General features: G+C 46.0%; 1 long non-coding RNA gene across 1 annotated transcript; it reads right to left on the bottom strand.

The window, feature by feature from the left end:
• Nucleotides 1-527: 527 nt before the first annotated feature.
• Nucleotides 528-21,277, bottom strand: LOC138566004 (uncharacterized). The gene is made up of 2 exons (XR_011301801.1): nucleotides 21,150-21,277; nucleotides 528-1,278 (listed from the first exon to the last, which is right to left on the bottom strand). It is a non-coding gene; the product is annotated as an uncharacterized lncRNA (long non-coding RNA).
• Between the last annotated feature and the right edge of the window lie 558 nt (nucleotides 21,278-21,835).

Consider the following 21,835-nt stretch of genomic DNA (forward strand, 5'->3'; position numbering starts at 1 on the left):
CGTCTATGTGTTGCAGGTTAGGGTTATTTTTTGGGATGATTTGAAGGGTGGTTTAAGTTTTGGCGGACCTATTGAGTTTTCGCACTTGAAGGAGTGGCAGGTTATGGGAGGGTTGCATAAAATTGTATTTGAAGGAAGGCCAGGGATTGGAAGTATTAATTGCAAAACTGGATTCTGCTTTTTCTGATATTCTATAGATAGTTATTTTCCAAACCTGTTGCTCTTTCAAGACTTCTACTTTAAGTCACATTTTACAATATTTCTTAGTCATATCAGTTATCCTGAAAGGATTTATAATTCTCCAAGTTAGTTCCTTCAATTCCCAGCATGCAACGTTTCTTATTTTTTCATTTCCCCATCTGAAAGGTGAGACTCTCTGGGATTGAATACCACAGTTCTCAGAATGCATTTCTTCATACTTGCTTCAATTCTTCTTACAGGCGTTTCACTGAGATTGTGTGATATCATTTGCAGAATGCAGTGTTCCACACTTAGCATGTGTGTCACTTTTAGATTTCGTCTGACAATTTCTCGAAGAAGTATATCATATTTTAATTCTCATTACCCAGATCTGTTACACTCTTGGGTTTTTTAACCACATTTCCAAGAATGCCATATTTCACACTTGTTTCAGTTTTCCTTGAACACCCATCTCTGGTTTAATGTCTTCACTTTTTAGGGTCTCCTCTCTGTTTCTGTGTTTGCCCTTGGATTCTGGCAAACGTGTTCTCTTCTGTTCATCTTCTCATTGCTAGGACACCCCAGCATGCATCTCCCTGGAGGTTCTGCTAGGTGGACCATGATGGGTCTCCCCCAGCGTTCATCCAGGCTCTTGCGTGCTTTGCTTGGGGTTTGTTTTTCATGGGTCTTCCTCAGCTTTGGTCTCCATGCTGCTTTGCAGACTTTCATTTGGTCTGCTTCGCGGACTTCTGTTAGGTCTGTCAAAGGCGTCTGTTTGCTCTCTTTTCTACAGCTTACTGGCAGCTTTGCAGTGACATGGATCGCGTGCCGACTGCAGCCACCTGCTTCCACTGAGGTACCCTGTCTCTGGCAGCTCTTTTCTGTCTTCTTTAATTCACTTTGGTTTTGGTTGCTCCTTGGATCCCTCTTATCAGGCCGCACCGTGGCTTGGTGTTCTCCATCGAATATGGTGCTTCTTGACTCGCTATCTGCTTTGCTCGACTTTTTCGCCACCCAACATCTCCTCGCCTGCTGCTTCTTCCTCTTCCATTCATGTTCATCCTTCATTTAGCAGGCCTTTCTCTGGCCCTGGCCCACCTGTCACAAATTTAGAAAACAGAGTATAGTCATCTTTTTTCTCCTTAAACATGTAGGGAAATATTCAAGTGCGCAAGCTAGACCTAGACAGAGACTGAGAGGATGCAAGTTGGACAAAAAGAGTGAGCGAGAAACCCAAACAGAACAAAGCCAGTGTGTGAGAGAGATCATTGAAAGATGGCAGCAGAGATAACCAAAACATGAACAGTTTGTTGTGTAGACCAGATAACTAACTACTCAAAGAACATACTCCAGTCCTCAACATATGTAATATCATCAGAGATGTGAGTTACGCTTTCCTGCGATAGAAGACCCTTTGTTTCGGAAGATGGCCTCACCCCCCTCCCCAATAACTCATAGGCCCGGTGAAAAGTAATTACACCTCCCCACTCTCTCCTTGGAGTGCACTATATGCAAAGCACACAGTCCATGCACAAGGTCTTAACCATTCCCAACATGCTGCATTATCTCTTGCCATGCAGAAGAAGCACTCATTGCCACCCCCAAATGGGCTCTGAGAGTATAATGTTCCCTTCGGAGCTAAAGTGCATATACATTTGTACCTGCATCAAGAACATGTCATTGGTTTAGTAGCCGTTTGAAAATTCAACTTGATAAAGAGAGCAACCATGGGAGCTGGGTTTGAACCCCTTCTTTAAAGACCTTTGGTAGTCTGTTTACTTAGTAATTATTGCAATGTCGATTTTCTATGGCCTGCAAGTTAATCAAAGAGCTTGACTGAAATGTGTGTTCTTAATAGAGGAGATAGATAGAGCACTTGATTTTTATCAGACTAGAATCAGGTGATGCATTTGGCAGACACGCCTAACCGGAAATGAAATATTCGCCCGGAATTCATACCCAAAGAGAGTTGTAGTTCCAGAGTGTCGGCAAACAAAGTTATGAATCAAGTAAAAACGGTTGTTTAAAACACTCGAAACACAGCGTGCTAAAAGTTTTAAAACACAACACAAAAGTCAGAATGATAAAATTCAAATCTAGAAGATTTTTCAAATACGTTTGTAAGCGTTATCTAGATTACTAAAATGAAGCCCAGATTACTCTAAAATATAGTGCAATCAAAATAACAAGGAAAGGTAGTTTTCTCTTACATCAGGGGCAATATTTCGGCATTGCTCATTCTGTACTAGCCAGCAGCGTGTGACACCATTGCTCAATGAGCTGTGATGTTTCTGAACCTTTCTGCAGAACAGGACCTAACAGGTGAGAGCAGGTTCCCATGTGCCAAGTGTTGGATACACCTATTATTGACCCCCACCCCAACACAAAAGGCTCCAGTGTTTCTAGTGCTGTGTTGATATTGCAGATGTCTTTTTCAGACACTTTGCGTTCCTCGTGGTAATATAACCAGGAAGTATTGCCCAGTGACTGCAGGGACGTCATTTAACCAAAATGCCACGGGTAGTGGAAGTGAGATCACATGGCCCTTGACCTCTGATGACATCACAGGAAGTGATGTCATTTGACCTCACCCGAAGTGATATCACAGGAAGGGATGGAGCACGACCTTTCACCACTTGACAAAACAGGAAGTGGCACCATATAACACTGTTCCTAAGCACACTACGAAAAATATGTTACAATATCACTATAATGTGATTTACATTTTATACAAGAATGGATCGCTATATGTATTGTTAAAGGGTCAAGTCCTAAAAATTTAAGTGGGGGGATTCATAAACAAACGCAATGGGATGTGACGTCGCCAGAAATTAGCATATGAAGGTGAAATATGCACATTTCATTAAATTGGCTTTGCATAACCACCCAAATTGAACAGGACGAATCACATTTGCCTTTCATAAAATCAACACACACACAAAACCAAGAGCGGATATTTTCTTCTAATAATGTTTTTGAAAACTTTAAAGTTTGTGCATGTGTTAAACTCCAACAACCAATACAAATGTTTTCCCTGGGACTTGCAGTACTGAAATGGGACATTTCACCTTTAGTTGTTTGTTATCTGTCATCGGGTTGTATAGTGTGGTGGTGAATTGTCTGGCCTCCCTACCTGAGGACTGTGGTTCAATCCTTGAGGTTGGCTTTAATTCAAAAATTCAAAGAGGACAGTCAATGTTTATCATTTTAGTTAGGGGGGACTGAGTCCACCCTCTGAATAAAGTGGGGGGACTCCGTACCCCCGCGTGTACCCTCGACTTGAGCCCTGTTAAAATCAGTGTGTATAGGCCCATATTACCAAATTACTGTGAATGCAAGCAGACGGCCATGAGCAAATGACAATGACGTGCTATTATTTAGCACTTATGATTAAGCGCTTAAATAGAACAAATATACAGGCAATGTAACCCAACCTGTGTTGGTACTCATTTATCGACCTCAGAAGGATGAAAGGCTGAGTTGAGGTGTTTAAGGACAGACTAAATGAGTGACTCAACCCCTGAAGTGTGCCTGAAATAAACCTTTAATGGTCAAGCAATCATTGTATAGAATTCCAGAAAGACAAATTATTTGGTATTCCTATTCTTTCTTGTTTAGTGTCACTGCTGAAAGTGTTAGACTTGTGGAACGCCCTCGTTTTTTTTTTAAAGAGGCCTGAAAAAGAAAGCCAGCCACTCCAGAATCAGAGAGCCACATGGTGCTGGCCACAGCCAAGGAGCTTCCATTTAAAAAAAAAAATCAAAACTTTCTTTTTTTTCTGGTTAGCAAGTCACACCACAGGGGTCACAGTTGCGATTCCTGGCGACTCCTGTCCAGCAAGAGCTGTTTTTAGCCCCAAGTTGGATTACTGGAAGAGGCTGTTTATTTATCGAAATCAGATGCAATGGCTGGAAGCGCTGCAGAACGCAGACGCTAAATGTGTCCTCTCTGGTCCTTCACCAACTTGACTGGATTCCAATTTAGCCAGGATACAATCCTTGCCATTTTCATAGACCCATGATTCCATCCATGGCACCACTCTAAGGGCCTGATTCACAGAGCATTTTCCAATGGGAGTGCGCTATTATAAAATGCTTCTGTGAATCAGACCCTAAATGTGTAATGTGTTTGCAACACAACATGCCATCAAGAGGGCTATGATCATGCAATCAGATCAAGTTGCATATTCCTTAGATCGCAAGACAAAGCGGGTTTGAGCAGGGGGGTGGGAGGAGGCTAAATCCTTTGCCCATCTACAGCCCACCTCACTGTCCCAAGGTCTTCGGGCAGAACCCTTCAAGGAAGAATCGGAAGATCTCCGGGTGGAAGATCAAGCACACTCATTGGTTTGCCATCTGAAGCGATTCATTCTCCGTTGTGTGTGGGATCTTGGGTACTCTTATTTGCATTGCGGTGCAAGACACGTGCCATGAAAATCCCTGCCTGGCAACAAAGAGGCAGCAAAGCGCTGTTTGCCAAGGGATGTGCGGAGGGTCGAAAATTAGGGCAAGGTGGGGTGAAGAGCAGTGAAGGAGCACACGGGGACTGGGGGTCCCAGTCACCCTGATGGATTGGGCACCCTGGACAGCTCGCCCTGTTTTTGGATGGAATCCACACTTTTCTTTGACCAGAGACCTTGCTTTTTCCCAAGTTCTCTCAGTGTATTCCTTGTCCACCTCCAGGGCTTTGAATGACAGGTGTCCTTGCTTCTTTCATTTGAAAGGGAGACTGAGGGTACCTCTCTATTGGGGTGGATTGTGGTTAATGGGAGAGTGCCAACACTTACTAACAGGAAACAGGTGCTTTGGGATATATGGTACCTGTACTTCTTTCTTTCCATTTCCAGCACTGCCCCCGACCCCTTTTTGATCTCCTGCCCATCCTCCCTCTCGGCCGTGAGAGTCTCGTTCTACAGGCCGCTCCCAGAGACGGGTTGATCCTCAGTGTGTGCATTACACGCATCTAACCTGACCATGTCCACACTTGCCGGCTGCTATTTTCTTTCTTTCTCATGCCTTTCTTCCATCTTCTATTTCCTCAGAGTGCTTTGAAGCGACACCACCCCATAGTGGCGTCATGCCATATAAGCAATGTGTATGATATGACCATGTGCAAAGCAGTCGGGAATCTAATGGATTTGGAGCCCCCTCCTACAGCCTGGAAATCCTGACAGCATTGTAAGACACATTTCACCCATTGGAACACCTCCAATTATAAAGCCTGCAATGCACACAAAGGCGGAAAAAGGTGCATTTATTTATTTATTTTATTTTGCATTTGTAAGGTGCTTATGCATCAAGTAAATTGAGTTTCAAACACATAACATGTATAGTATGATGCACATTTGTTGAAGGGCTACATTCATTTATGTCTACATTTTTAATCAAGCAGTGTCATTGGAATTAGAACTTGAAAGCTAGAAAAGTCAAGCCTTTGTCACGGTTTTATGACACAGCACACTCCAGCCAGGGACTCCTACCCGACAATGAATGTGGTGTACAATAAAGCACTTTTATTTGTAATAAACGACGGGTTCTTTTCTGTTTGAGTAGTCCTCCAACCCGTCTCGCACCCAACCTCCACAAACACCCCGTGTCACAATGGACCAGGAATCGGGCCGCTGTGTATCAAGAAGATATTTATTACTTTATTATTTAAAGGAAAAAAAGGAAAGTCAAACAATTTCACAGCCACCAAAGATGTGGCACACAATTGCACTAATCTCTACAAAACAATTAGGCTAAGATATCTAGTTACAATTCTCACAATCTTTAATGGCAACACAGAGAAAGAGCAATTTTAGAAAGAGATAACACTAGTGGTTTAGCACTCTCCCCTGCAACACCTCACACCCCAAATATTAGCTAACTTGATTCCTTTGAATGGAAGGCAGTGGCAAAGAGTAGGGATAGAGAGAGGAAATCAGATTTAGAGTACAGCCCACCACCCCCAGATGGGAAGTCAGTAAAGAAAGTGAAAACCCATTTTTGGAGCAAAAGGGCAGAATAGGATTTTGATTATTACTCACAACTGCTATGGGACCGAATGAAAGGAAATGTGTGTTGCTACAGATGAGGACATAGGAAAGCGTAGAGACTAATAATCAGCACACCAGGGCAATGTAGAAATAAAGTAGGAAAATCGATTTTGGGGAGAAAGAAAATGCAAAAGGAAAAATACAAACAGCATATGGAAATTCGTTTTACACTGGCTTCACAATGACAGGCAGCTCAGGGAAGGGGTATAGCTCAGAACAGGAAAATCGGTTTTCAATGACACGGACAGGGACACATAACAGATAGACTTGTAGGCAAAAGGGAGTGCTCTCAATGGGACTACGATTTGGGGTTTTAACGGAACGTGAATTTCAATGGGGTAATTAATTGATTTACTTAAAAATATGCTAAGGATTTACATAGACAGTGAGAGGTTTACCAAAGTGAATAGGCTAACATACACAGGCTAAACACAGATTACTCTATGGGAAGGTGACGGTATTACACTAGCAATGTGGGGCTTGTAATTGGGTTTTCAATTAGGTTTTTCATGGGGTTTTCAATTAGGTTTTCAATGGGCTTTTCAATGGCGTTTCCAATGGCTTTTTGATGGGTGCAATGCTACAAAAAGGAAGGGCTTATGCAATTTAGGGCTGGGGTTATTTGCTACTTACAAAGTAAGCCTTGGCTTGGGATTTTGGGAAGCCAGTTGGATCTCAGGACACTCTGGACAGCTAGGCAAGGGGTCTGGTCACTGCACTCTGCCTTGGTTTGGTATTCTGGACAGCAAGCTGGATCTCAGGACACTCTGGACAGCTAGGCAAGGGGTCTGGTCACTGCACTCTCAAAGATGGTATGGTTCAGTCACCTCCTCTCCGTCCTCCTTCTCCTGCCTCCCCGGATTTCTGTGTGTCCCCTGACTTAGTACAGTCCCCCTTATATAGCACAAATGACATCACTCACTTTACAATTTAGGGGGTGTACTCTATAATTACCCCTACCCCTCAGATAGGACAGTTTATCATTCCTCTATCTGCCCCCTGGCATTATTGGTTCAAGGGAAGAGAGCACCATCTGTCTATTTGCATTTATTACCCTTCTTTGTTCTCTTGGCCACTTTTTGACAGAAAACAGTTATGTCTTATAACTTCATATTTCTACTAGCCCCTGACATATGCATTAGATATGCGGTTTGAGTGGATCATAGGGAATTATGTGAGCTGATCGCCAACTCCGTACGAGGTAGCATGGCCCTTTGGCACATTTTTGTCATTTTCATAAAATGTATAACAGTTATGACTCTGCAAATGATCAAGCATGTTCCTAATTTCACCTTCCATCTTTCATAATTATCACATCTTCCAAGCAGCCAGAAACTAGTCTTAACTGGGCAATTCAGTCCCCAAAGTCCTAGGAAAATGCACTTTAGCTCTTAAAAACTGCCTGGAAATTACATAAAAACATAGCATAAAACAAAATTATTTCTCATTCTAATTGCTACAAAAATGCCTAAAAATGGAATCAGTCCTTTAATGTCAATTGGGAAGATGTGTCCCCCTCTGTGGGAGGGGTACTTTATTCTCCACAGCCGTTGACCAGAGATTTTTATTACCGAAGTTGTCATTTGGTTCTTGCTAGTGGGTGCAGGAGGAACTCATGTCTCCCAGTCAAGTTTTTAGCCACACTTGCTTGCCTTGAAATCCCTGAGCCCCTGCCTTCAAGTCTGGCAGAGCAGGGCATTATAATGCCCTCAGTACATCACAGGTCATTGCAGGCTGAGTCCCCAGTAGGTGCGACTTCCAGTGGGAAGCAGGGCTTTCAATTGAGAAGTTTCCTGCCTGAGCCCAAACATTTTTTTTCCGGTATTATGAGCCTCTTCCAAGGTGATTGAAGTCTTGTGGGTGGAAACATAATGTAAATTGCTTAGTCAACCCCCCCAACAGCATATTTCCCACCATTTCTGTGCGAGCAGATCTATCCTTTAACAGTGGCTTTTCAAAGTCATTTTTCTTTTTCACACGTGTGAAAGTCGTGTTTTTATGTTTGCTTGCAGTGTTTCAAGGGCTGCTGTTCAAATGAAATGGAAAGCAAAAGCTTTGTTGGGTTGTAATGTTGAAATCATTGCCCCTCATGTGAATTAAAGTAAAACAAGGCCGTTTTTGGATGTAGTGCATAACATTTTATCATTCAGATGAGACACAAGCATTGCAGGGTCGTTTTCGGATGCAGTGCATAACTTCATGTCATTCAGGTGAAATACAACAACGCAGGGCCTTTTTTGGGTTGCAGTATCCCAATGCTTGCCACTCATGTGACAGGGAAAGCAAAGCAGGGCCGTTTTTGGTGACAGGGTTTAAATGCGATGTTTCAGGTGGAGGGGATTTCTGTTTAGGGCCTTAAATGCACCACACACTTTGCCAATCGATTATGAGGGCAGCCGGAGAGACACACCATATTTAGCACGGCCAACTACAGAGTCTTATTTAGGATTCAGCGGCAGAATGCAATTTTGAATGTAGTCATGGAAATACCATAAATGTTATATTTGCTCCTACCGTAAATGTTATATTTGCTCCTAGTCTATTGACTTCGTGTTGCTCCATTCTTTTCAACGCTACTGTGCGCGAGGTTCTGCAGCCTCGCACCTTGTCCATTATCATCTCTGGATTCCCTTACAGAGGCTGGGCTGCTGTAGCCTCCTGGAGCAGGTAGGTGAAATTATCCATACACCTATGCACTTTATGAGAATTTTGTGCGCATTTCCCAAAAATATTTTTTTAAAAAAGCTAAATCATTTTCTTTTTGGGGCGAGAAAGGCAGTTACTACACTGCTGGACATTGTGCTACTGGGCATTGTCTGTGCAAACATCCTGCTGCCTGCCACATTACGAATATTTGGTGATTATTATTTTTGGCCAGCACGCACAGTCACCATGTGGTGCTTTCATCATGGCCGCCTGAGCCAAATTCATATGTGAGGCAGTGTGTGCAATCTACCTTTCTACATCCTGCTCTGGCATTGGCTGGGGTACAGCCTTTTTGTGACCAACGAGGAACCGGGAGGCGGGAGCTGGCCCCTGTTCAAAGGCCCATTTCTAAGTCCCCTGTCCGCTTCCCTGTCTGCTACTGGGACGCTACATGAATCTACTACCGCAACCTGACCCTCCCTGGGGCTGCCAGCTTACCCAGCTAATGAAACTGGACTACCACGACTCTCTTACTTCCCTCTCCATGAGTTTAGTTCCCGGCTTCAGATTACCCTTTCTTTTCCCTTCATTGACCATCACTCTCCCCTCTGCCTTTACTAACTGGTCTCCCTGTTATGCTCTCGTTTCAGCACTCACCCCTAACTCATACTTAATTTCATATACCTTTGGTGCCTTAGTATTTGCCTTTGAAGGTCAAATTTGTGTGTGCTTTAGAAAGTCAAATTTGTGTGTGCTTTAGAAAGTCACATGTGGGTGTGCTTTAGAAAGTCACATTTGGGTGTGGTTTAGAAAGTCAAATTCGGGTGTGCTTTAGAAAGTCAAATTTGGGTGTGTTTATTTTTGGTGTGATTTTCATTTTACTTTGGCCCTCAATTGTAATGCGCTAGCCCAGTGACTGTTCCATACAGCTGTATTTGCATATTTCTCCCACTGCCTCCACTCTCCACCTGCCCCTGGTGCTATCTCTATCGCCTATCTACTCTAGCTGCTTTTCTATCAACTAGCATTCCCTTCTCACTAAGTCTGGTAAGAAGATATTTTAAAAGGATATCTCGGCCTCCAACCCTGGTCTTCCCATTGCTGATACCTTCTCCAGCTCCTCTGCCAGACAAACCCTCACTGACATTCTCTTTGTCATTCCTTCGCCAGCTCTCTGGACCCCTCATATGATCTCTGTGCTCTGTCCTGTCTCCTTCTCTCCCATTTATGGTGGCACCCACTGGGAAGTCCTCATGGATTTCTTTGACTCCTCCAGAGTCATAATTAATGTCTACCTAAATGGCACTGTCATGGTGCAAGGTCCTCAGGCCAATCTCCACCTCTTTGATAGGCGATTCCCTCGCCTCATCAACTTCCTCTCATCTCCAGCTGTCCCTTACTCTTCTCCTTTGGTTACCTAGCACTGTTTTCCTTCCTCCTCTGCCCCATCTCAAGCCCCCTCCACACCTCGACAGGGCGTACCTCTGATTTGTACCCCTCCCCGGAAGGTCTTTAAGGCGGGCAACCTTCTTCATCTTGCGACTCTAAACTCTCACTCAGCTGTCAAACACTCCTCTGATATTTGCCATCTCCTAGAAGAACTTGACCTCGATGTCCTCGGTCTTACCGAGACATGGTTCACGGCCAGCTCTGTCATGAGCTTTGACACTCTCCTGCCTGACGGCTACAAGATCCTCTCTGCCCCCAGATCCACCTGGCCTGGAGGGGGTGTAGCCCTGATCTTACCTGAGTAGATTCCTGCCTCTATCATCCCCACTCAGACTAACTCCTCTTTCGAATGCCTTGACTGCAGGCTCTCTATCTCTCCTAGCCACTCTCTTACTGTTGCTATTCTCTACCAGCCTCTTGGTCAAATCACCTCTTTTCTCTCTGAGTGGGCTGACCTCTCCTCCTCCCTCCTGGCCTCAACCACTCAACTCCTCCTCCTTGGTGACCTCAATATCCATCTTGATTCTCCCTGTTCCTCATCTGCACTCTTTTGCGACCTCTGCGATTCACTCTCCCTCTCTATCCTCTCCTCCGACCCGACTCACTATGCTGGTCACACACTTGATGTCTTGATCTCCTCTGACCTCCCCCTCTCTACTTCCCTCACCACTCCTCTCTCCTGGAGTGATCACTGCCTCCTCTCCTCTCATCTTTCCATCTCATCCCCTCATGCCAAGCCTACCCCTAGATTGCCACCCACCTTCTCGGACATCCGGCCCATGAAGCGCGTGTCAGTCGAGGCTTTCACTGTCACCTTCTCACCCCCTCCTTCACCCCGGCTGACTCACACCCTGACACAGCTCTGTCTCAGCTCTACTCCTCTATTTCTGCTACTCTTGATGCTCTTGCCCCTGTCATGAGGATCCGTTTGAAGTCCAAAGCCAAGTGGAACTCTTGATATGACTCTGACCTAGCTACACTTAAACATAAGTGTACAGTGGTTGGGAGGAAATAGAGGGCTTCCTGCTCATCCTCTGACAAACTGGCCTGCCGCCTTCTTCAAAAGAGAGTCCACATTCAAGCCCGTGTCTCTGCGGCATCTAAAAACTCAGCCGAACTCTATATAATCTCTAAGGAGCTGGCCAAACCTGCTGCAGTCTCCACCCCTCCTCCCAACTCCCAGGCTCTTTACAATGCCCTTGCCTCTCACTTTATCTCTAAAACCTAGGATATCCTGTCCGCCATCTCCTCCGCTCCTTCTCCTCTCCCCTCTCCTTCCGTGCTTGATTACCCTCCTTCAGCTACCCCCCTCCCTCTTTCTCGTCCTTTCCACTTTTCTCCCCTGATGAGGTCACTAGACAAGTCCGATCTATGAAAGCCTCATCAAAACAGGTCCATCCCTGTTCCTTTAATACCATTTAGGACCACATTGATGCCTTGCTCTGGCCCTTGCCGATTTCTGCAACCTCTCCTTTGCCTCTGGATATTTCCCCTCCCCTCTGAAGCACTCCCTTGTGCATCCTCTCCTCAAGAAACCCACAGCTGATCCTTCTTGTCCGGCTAACTATCGCCCAATTTCCATTACTCCCTTTTTGTGTAAACTCCTGGAAAAGCTGGCTGTAATGACTCTCACGTGTGATGTTTTCTTTTGAGCGTCTCTGTCTCCCTAGATTTGCTCAGTGTTCTCGGGAAGCTCGTGAGACAGTGAAGGATGGTTGGGAGGCGAGCGGAGTGTCGACTGCTCCAAGGATTTCTGGTGGGCCCGCTTCCAAATAAACTACGAAACTTACCTACTACTCGCCTCCATAGTATCCTTTCATTGCCGACGAGGCGTGTGACAGCGGGACCACCATACAAGCACCTCCGCAGTAGCTTGGTGCGCGCCCCGGTTCCTGTATACCTGGAATGGGGTACAGCCACAGTGAGTGCTGAACCGCGTCAGCAGGGCTGCCGGCAGAAAGCCGCTCTGCCTTCTCCCCGGGCGTTAGCAGCGGCCACCGGTAGTCAGAGGTAAATTTCCCTCCCTCCTCTTACCTTTGCTTTCTCGGCTGCGGCTGCTTCCCCTGTGTCCTCTGATCCCTGCCTCACAGTATCCATGGACTGTTTCATTTCCTGTTAGTTCCCAGCATTACCACGCCCAGAGACCTGCCCACTCTGCAGTCTACCGTATTATTTGGATTATACGGGCACTGGGCACAGGGAAATTGAAGCTAGATTAGCTTAAAGGAGCATTGACAAGGGACACTTGAAGAATGCTGAAACAAAGAACTATTCTGGGGAGCTAAGGGCCAAATGTGGTTCAAATGAAGTATGGTGCAGGGGGGGTAAGAGAGAAACACTAGAGGTCGTGTTTCAATACTCCAAGTTCAAACAAAACTTGAGGAAGAGGAAGGAGGAAGGAGAAAGAGACGTTAGAAGCTTTTGATAATTCAAGCAGCCTATTCACGGCCATGTGTGCACTTTGGATACTGCAAACAGCCTGTTCACAGCTACGTGATCAAGGGCAGTGTAGATACAGTGCAAAAGTACTAAGACAAGACAAGTAGTTAGGCTGAGCGCAGCCTGTACAATGCAAGGGTACCCTAAAACAGTGTGAGTCGCTACAAGCACGCTTATACAGGAATTGTGACAAATCTGCGCCACATCTCACTAGTGCAAGACCTTCCCATCATCACTAAGTTCTGAACTTGTGTGGTTGCCTTTTCTTTTGCGATGGCGGCCACCAGCATGTCCCTGCCTCCGCCCTTCTTGCCCGAACCCGGAACCCCGAGTATCAGGTGGGACAGGTGTCAAAAAAAAATTGACACGTATTTGGTCACCATGGGGGGAGACAAATTTGCACCAGCAAGAAAAGAAGCAGTTTTATTACAGAACTTGGGAACAGAAGGTTGCAGTGTTTTTGATGGGTTGCCAGAACCTACTGAGGTAGGACAAGGAGATGAGGATCAATTCTATATAGCGGTGAGGAAATTACAATTGCATTTTGAGCCAAGGAAGAACGTCACGTTCGAAAGACATACATTTTTCCAAAGAGTTCAAGAGCTTCATGAACCAGTTGAAACTTTCATTGCTGCACTAAGAACCCTAAGCCTTAAATGTGAGTTTGGACCTCTAGCTGATTCCCTCATATGTGATCCGCTTGTACGACGTACAAACAACAGTAGAGTACAAGAACAGTTGCTATCGGGGACCTGCCTCTAGAGCAAGCAGTGGAGGTGGCGAGAAGCATGGAACAGACTTCCAAGTATATGGTGGGAATGAGGCCAGACAAGCATAATAGTGAAGTTGCAGCGGTCAGAGGTGGCAAGACGTTCAATCCTGGCAAGGGTGTGAAGTGTTTTAAATGTGGCAGCAATCGTCATGTTTCTTTAAATCTGTTTTGTCCTGCCCGCAATGTTAATTGTCTCAAATGCAAGAGAAAGGGACACTTCGCCAGAGTTTGCAGAGAATCCTCTCTAGTAGAAAGTGTCCAGGCAGGTGCGAGGTTCCCAGAACAGGAAGAGTGCACTGTAGAAGTCCAGCATACAAAAGTAAAGCATGTACTGGAAGTTGGCGATGTTTCCAATGGAGAGAAGGGGCCCATCAACGTATTTATGGTCAATGGCAGAGTTGTGACCATGAAAGTGGACAGTTGTTCACCCTGGACAAAAATGTCAAGAAAAACATTTGAGAACTGTGTTGATGGCAGACTAGAGCAATTAAAGCAGCCTGACATTGAACCTTATGCTTATGGGAAAGTCAAGATAGATGTGTTAGGGAAGTATCCTGCCACCATCAAGAATAAAGGCAGGAGTTGTGAGGCCGAGATCTTTGTCACAAGGGAAGGTTCATCACTTCTGGGTTGGAGTGAACAAAAGAAGTTGGGAATACCTATACAAGCCAATGCTGAATTTCCTGTCACAATCACTGAAGTGGGTGATCGCTGGGAGAAAGAGATCCCAAATGTGTTTTCGGAGGATCTTGGACACCTGAAAAGATTTGAGCATGAAGTCAAGCTTAAAAAAGGGGCAGCTCCAAAAGTGCACAAAGTCAGACCAGTTCCCCAGCATCTAAGAGACAAGGTCAAGACGGAGATTGAATCCCTACTCCAGAGGGGTATCATTGAAAGAGTTGAAGAATCAGAATGGGTGTCGCCTGTTGTCATAGCGATGAAGCCCAGCACAGAAATAAGGCTCTGTGTGGACTCGAGAGACCTCAACAGGAACATTCTGGTTGATCGCCACCCTTTGCCAATAGTAAGCGAGAGACTGGCAACATTGAACAAAGCGAACATATTTTCAGTGATTGACTTGTCGCAAGCCTACCATCAAGTACCTCTTTCAGAAAACTGTCAACACCTGACTGATTTTGTTACTACTGAGGGAACATTTAGATATTGTAGGATGCCGTTTGGTCTTGCATTGGCGGCGGCGGTTTCTCAGAGAGTGATGGTGACTGTGATGGATGGTGTTTCAAATGTAGTTATTTTCCAAGATGATATCTTGGTATTTGCTGATTTCTGAGAGAAACATGATGGGGTGCTGAAAGTGGTGGTGTCGAAACTGGGGGAGGCAGGGTTAACAGTGCGCAGGAGCAAATGTAAATTGGCTGTTAATAACATTTAATACCTAGGTCATGTGGTCTCGAGAGAAGGAATTAGGCCTAATGCAAGTTTGGTAGATGCAATAAAGGATGCCCCATGCCCTTTAGATAAAGATCAGGTTAGATCGTTTCTGGGCTTGGCAGAGTATTACCATAAGTTTGTAAGAGATTTTGCTGGAATATCCACACCGTTGAGGGTTTTACTTAAGAAGGGTGTGAAATTTGAATGGTCCACAGAGTGTGAGGAGGCTTTCAGAAAAATAAAAAAAAAGGGATTGTGCAAGCACCCTCAATTGGAAAATGTGACCCTAATGATAAGAGTGTGTTAGCTGTGGGTGCCAGTATATTGTGTTTAGGCACTACCTTAATACAATATGATAATAATGTTGAGAGAGTTATCGCTTTTGCTTCTAGGACTCTCAAAGGGGCGGAGGAGAATTACTCCATCATAGAACAAGAAGCGTTAGCGATGTTCTGGGCCATCAATCATTTTAAATTCTTCTTGTGGGGAAGGAAGTTTATTGTAAGATCGGATCACACATCTCTAGTGCAGTTATTTGATAGTGGTAAGTGGGCTTTAAGTTCACCAAGGATAAGCAAATGTGGTCTTGACCTTCAGACATGTGATTTTGATGTGAGCTACCTGCTAGAAAGTAAGATCATTGTGGTAGATTTACTTTCAAGGATGCCTGTGGAACGGGTCAAGCAGCACAAGCTGAGGAATGTGTAGAGTATGTGGTGTCTGAGCTGGTCAGTGTGGACCATAGAGAATGGGAGAATGATGAGCTTGTAGATGAGTATTTAAATCTTATTAAGAGATGGACCGTGGATGGATGGCCTAACAAGGAAGTACTGGAGAAGAGATTTGAAATTTGGTGGGAAATCAGAGAAGAGATAAGCATTGTGGGGGGGGGGACCGAGAAGAGGAAGTTGCATTGTGCCTCCAGAAGGTGTGAGAATAGCTTTATTAGAACTAGCACATCAAGGTCATCCGGGTGAAGGGGCTACAAAGAGAAGGTTAAGACAGAGTTACTGGTGGCCCGGAATGGACAGGATGGCAGATGATTCCAAATACAGTTCCAGTTCAACCGTGGCAGAAGTTGGCCGTGGATATTTTAGGTTCTGTTAACAGGCTTAGGTGATGGGTTCAAGTACATTTTGTCCTGGTAGATTTCCACTCCAAATGGGTGGTCCGAGAAGTGACAGCTAAGGATTTGGTTCTTTTCTGGGAAAAGGTTTTTCTTAGAGAAGGATGCCCATCAGAGATAGTTTCGGACAATAGTGTTCAGTTCATTTCCACATTTATGAGGACATTTTTGGAAGGTTATGGCGTTAAGCAAACTACAACGGCTCTTTATCACCCTAGGGCAAATGGTTTGGTTGAAAGGGCAAACAGGTACATCAAAGGAGGTATTCAGCTTGCGATGCATATTGAGCAGCCGTGAAGAGAGGTATTAAACCACATGATGTGGAGTTATTTGACTACTCCTCATACCATCACAAAAGTGTCTCCTTTTGTGTCACCCAAAGGTAGGGAGCCAGGGACCAGACTCTGTCAAGGGTGATTAGGATTAGCAGGGTCGGTAATAGTGAATAGAGATGCCATTATGGGACTCATCAGGAAGGGACAGAGTATCAATAAAGAGATATTTGACAGGAGGAATTGCGTTAGATATCAGGATTGGAAGGTAGGAGACTGGGTGTTAGTGAAGAATCGAAGGTCTACACTAAAGTGTGTGGAAAGTAAATTTATTGGACCAAAAAGATTTCTGTTGTGCGAGGAGGAGTTGTCATTCTGCAAGGTGGGGAGATGTGGTCTAAGGGTAGGTTGGCAAGGGCTGAGATGTCAAAGGATGGAGAAGGTGATGGAAGTGGAGGAGTGAATGATGAGACAAAGGAGAGTGAGAATTTTAATCCCAACCATGAGTCTGTGGTAGACGAGGAAGTCAATGATGGAATCAGGGAGAGTGAGAGGGGGGTTTTAGAGCGAGTAGTTCCAAGAGGATTGTTTGTAAACCTGGTTGGATGCGTGATTATGTTCAATAAGTACATATCTTATGTTTTTCAATTTTACTCGTTTCTTTTTGTTTGTATATTTTTTTTAGCTTTGTTCTGTTAATTCATTTATGGTTGGGGAAAATTTCTTAATTTGTTCTTGCGGAGGAAGATATGTAATGACTCTCACGTGTGATGTTTTCTTTTGAGCTTCTCTGTCTCACGAGCTTTGCTCTGAGTTCTGGGGAAGCTCGTGAGACAGAGAAGGACGGTTGGGAGGTGAGCAGAGTGTCGGCTGCTCTAAGGACTTCTGGTGGGCCCGCTTCCAAATGAACTACGGAACTTACCTACTACTCACCTCCACAGTATCCTTTCACTGGCCATCTCTCAGCTTAACCTTCATTCTGATTCTGTTGTCTCTCTCCATGACCACCAATCTGGCTTCCGAGCTGCCAGAAGCACAGAAACTGCTCTCCCGAACATCCGTGAAGATCTGCTCTCCAACCTTGACTCTAACATTCCCTCTGTCCTCATCATACTTAATCTCTCCTCTGCTTTCGACACGGTCAACCATGGCACCCTGCTCAATTGTCTCTGTGACAACCTGGGTATCAACGATCAGGCTCTGGCCTCACTGACCTCTTTCCTCTCTGATCGACCCTCCCAGGTACAACTTGGGTCCTTCCTATCTTCTATCTCCCTCTCTACCTCTGGTGTTCACCAGGGGTCTACCCTCTCGCCCTGGCTTTTCAACCAATACCTGGCAACTCTCGCCTATTGCATTTCCATTTTCTGTTCAAATTTCCAGTGCTATGCTGATGACGCCCAAAACATTTTCAGGCTTCCTTCAGCCACCTCCTCTCCTTCCCTCATCTCTGATGGCCTAAATCGCCATTTAAAATTGGTGTGTCAATCAACGATCTTTGTCTAAATGCCAACAAGAGTGAGATCCTCTCATTGGTATACCTTCACCATCCTTTCCCCTCACTCTCTGGCCGGCCTCCCTTGGCCCTCCTCCTACCCCTACCTGTGAGGCTAAGAACCTCGGGGTCATCTTTGCCTCCACACTTTCCTTCTACGCACACATCCCTGATGTCTCTAAAAAGTCAAACTTCTTACTGCATCTCCTTAGAGGTACTCTGCCTTTCCTCTCCTTCCCTCAGAAGCTCACTGCCCCCCAAGCTGCGGTTCTCTCTAGGTTAGACTACTGTAACAGCCTCTTTCTAATTCTACCTGCCTCCACTCTCCGCCCTTTACAACTAATCCAGAACAGGACTGTGAGACTTGTCCCTGGCCTCAAGCCCTGGGATCGTATCTCTCCAGCTCTGAAATACTTTCATATGGCTCCCAGTGAATGCAAGGATTACGTTTAAAACCCTTTGCATTGTCCACAATACTTTCTGGGGCCTGGGTTCAAATACCTTCAACTATCCCTTCGTAAATAACTCCCCTCTCGAGCCCTTCACTCCTCTACCTTGAACTCCCTCAGGGTCAGCCGTTTTTCAAAGAAACAAGCTGGGGGTAGATCTCTGTCTTCGGTTGGGGCTTCCCTTTGGAACAGCCTTCCTGCCACCTTGAAACTTGGGGAGAACCATCTCTGGTTCCGGAAGCAGCTCAAGACCTTCCTCTTTGCTGCTGCCTTTGCCCCTCTTCTCCCCTGCCGATCTGCTCTCTCTCTCGGCACCATGCACCTCGCCACCCTCTGTCCATCGAGCCCAGGTACCTGCTCACCCTGCCACCCTCCTGCACTGTCTCCTGACCACCCCTTGCACTGGGGTCTGTATCTGGACCCATACAGTCCCCCACCCACTTTTTCTTCTGCACTTATCAGATCTCCCCTATCTGACTAACCTAGCACTTTGCCACCTGCTAGCTGCACTACCACTTTTTATTGCCTTTATTTATTTATTGTACTTATTATTATTTATTCTGTTCTGTACTCTGTTCTGCACTTTCCACTTCTCCACCCTTTCTTGTACTTTCCCCCTTTTCTCTTTACCATGCACTTGCAGATCTTTGTTTTTTGTTCTCCCCTGTTCCCTTTCCTTTTGCTTGGTTGCGCTCTGAAACACTCAATACAATATACAATACAAAAACAAATACTGCTCAGAAATAACACTGGCAGGCCAGAGCTTTAAGTTACTGCTTGAGAGAGTTATCTTCAAGAGATCCCAGGTGGATGTGTTGTCGATTGGGAGTCGGGGGGGGGGGGCGGGGGGTCAGGAAGTGCGGGGAACAACCCAAGGGATTAGCATGGCCATGGGCAGTCAATAGGTAGGGACATTACTACGGATTTTCAGGCCTGTGCTTTAAGTGGGGTGGTAAATTGAGGGGGGGGGGGCTCTCGATACAGTGTTTGGCCCAAGTATGAGTGCTTAGGCCACACCCCCAGCAAGTGCCCGCACACTTGCATTCAAGGAGCGGTGGTTAAGGAAATACCTGCGGGGCTCGCTCACCCGCCCACTGTTTAACCACACGGTTCCTTGAATACAATGGGCTGCCTGCTGCATGATGTCTCTTTATTCCGAAACAGGAAAAGGGCTGGGTTGGCTAGTTTCTTCTTTTGTTTCTAGAGCTAACACGCAGTGGAAGCCCTTTAACCAAGCACAGTTAATGGGCTTCCTGCTGCTTGTTAGCTCTTTACTCAGAAACAAAAGGAGAGGCTAGCTAACCCAGCCCTCCTCCTGTTTCGGAATAAAGAGACATCACACAGCAGGTTTAGCCAAAGCACTACTCGGTTACAGGCTGACTTCAATGGTCCACATTTCGGATTAGAATAAAGAAGAAGTGACCACTTTTCTTTTTTCTAATCCGAAATTCTGACACCTCCAGGCAGCAGTGTAACCGTGCAGAGCCGTATAACCGTGCAGCGCTCGGCTAAACGGCTACCTGAGAGGTCAGCATGGCTGAGGGTGGCCGGGGTGAACCCCGACAGGGCCCCGCCTCGGAAGCCCATCTCTGAGACTGCCGGTGCTTGGCTCCGGCTAACCCTGGCCCACTTAAAGCCCTGGGTAGGGAAATAAATGAACAACGCCGAAACGCTGTGCGCCCCGTCTCATATGTCATAGTTTGAAAAGGACATAGCCTATATCATAACTCACTTTACGGCCTAGGCCTCGCTCAGGATTTGGGGAATAGCCGACGGGAAACGACCTGCAATCCCTCAGCACTTCTCGCCATGCGACGCTATGCATGAAGGGCCTGCTTGCTGCCACACTGCGCGTGCAATTGCGCAGGTTTTTATAATGCCGCTATTGATTCTTCAACGTCATGCTCACCTTTCCCGCTTTCTCGCAAGCCTCCTCTCATAAGGCCTTGAACGGCAAGGAAGGACATGAATGATATGTTGTGCGCAGCTTTTGAAATTCTCCATTCCAGTAGAACATGTGTGTTAGCAGCATAATAAAAAATCTCCCCCGCCCCACCCCCCTCCCTGGTCATTGACTGGCTGAATGAAAAGAGGGGGAGGGGGCGTAAAGGTGAAGTGGGGGCTCAAGGACAACCATGTGGGAGATGTCAGGCGGGAGACAGTTGGCATTACACAGGCATACTGGGTAACATTTGTTATTCCTGATTAAGAGCCCATTATTGTTCTTAGTGATTGGATAAATTGCAATTGATGTTTGGGCAGGACGGTTACGGAGCATCCCGGTCACTGCCTGAAGACAGACTGGATCAGCCCATCCCCCTTCCCCCCCTCAAGGTGTTCACCACCCTCTCCCAGTGCTACAGGTCATCAGCGCAACCGCATATGTGTGTGAACAGGTCCATACACCGTCTGTTCGTTCGTCCAGTTAGTTATACAGTTTGGGGCCCTTACAGAACCCTGTGCCAGGCTGCAGATATCATTTGATGTCAGCAGCAATGGGAGGGATAGAGGGGGAATGGTGGCAAGGGAAGGGCAGTAGAGTGCCCCCTATGAATGTACTCACTCCTACGTGCCTTGATGAATTTCGAATGCGGGTTAAATAGGACTGTGGTTTGAAATCCTCCTCAGCTGGGCCACCCGAAGGCATTCCATCTGCCCCTGGTTACCGCACAGTTTCTTTATGAGTATGTTCTCTAACAAGCCCTATGGGCTTGTCCATCTGCCGCGGCCAAGTGTGTGCGATAGTATTGGAACATTCCACGTGCACAGAGCAGAGTGACGTGAAATGTATGGCCTTATGCACCTGGAAGCACCAAGACATGTACAAAACTCCATTTCATCGCAGCACCAAAGGGTGCCATATGCTGAATCCCCTCCATAATGTGGAAGGACCTTGTTAAAGTTTGCTGCGGCTTGCCTCCATCCCAGCTAAAAAGTTGTTTTAGTCCAGTCTGGAAAAGCATGCCACACCAGGCAAATCGGGCATTAGCTAGGGTGACCAGATTTAAAAAACAAACAAAAAAAACGGGACCGGTCAAAGAAATAGAAGTAGGACTAAAGTAAATACAAATAAAACTTTCGTCGTACTTCTATGTCGCTGGCCTGATGCGAGGAGGGGACGGGGTGTGCTCACAGGCACACTCCTCTCATTGGAGGAGAGAGCCTGGGAGGGGAAGGGTGAGGAAATGGGGTAGTGAATAGCATTTCACTCCCCCATTTTCACGCAGGAAGAATTGTGCAGGGACCCGGTTTTGGGATTTCGAAATCGGGTCCCGGCAAAACCCAGACGGGGTTTATAAAATAAAAAAACTCTTGGGACCCCGGGACGGATAGTGATTTCCAAAACCGGGACGTCTGGTCACCCTAGCATTAGCCTTTGTCTAGGCAGGTCACAGTGGAGTAACTTTGCTGAAAATGTTGGGGGGACATGACATCTAAATGAAAAGGGCCCCTGCCAGATGAGTGGGACAGAATGGTGTGCCACAAAAGTTGCGGGGACAAACACTCTTGCCACCCCCAAAAATTACGCCCATGGCAGGGCAAGTATTGCGTCACTCCTGCCATCAGGATTCCAGGTA

This window comes from Ambystoma mexicanum, chromosome 1p (assembly GCF_040938575.1).
Source record: "Ambystoma mexicanum isolate Mex_15411 chromosome 1p, UKY_AmexF1_1, whole genome shotgun sequence".
NCBI lineage: Eukaryota > Metazoa > Chordata > Amphibia > Caudata > Ambystomatidae > Ambystoma > Ambystoma mexicanum.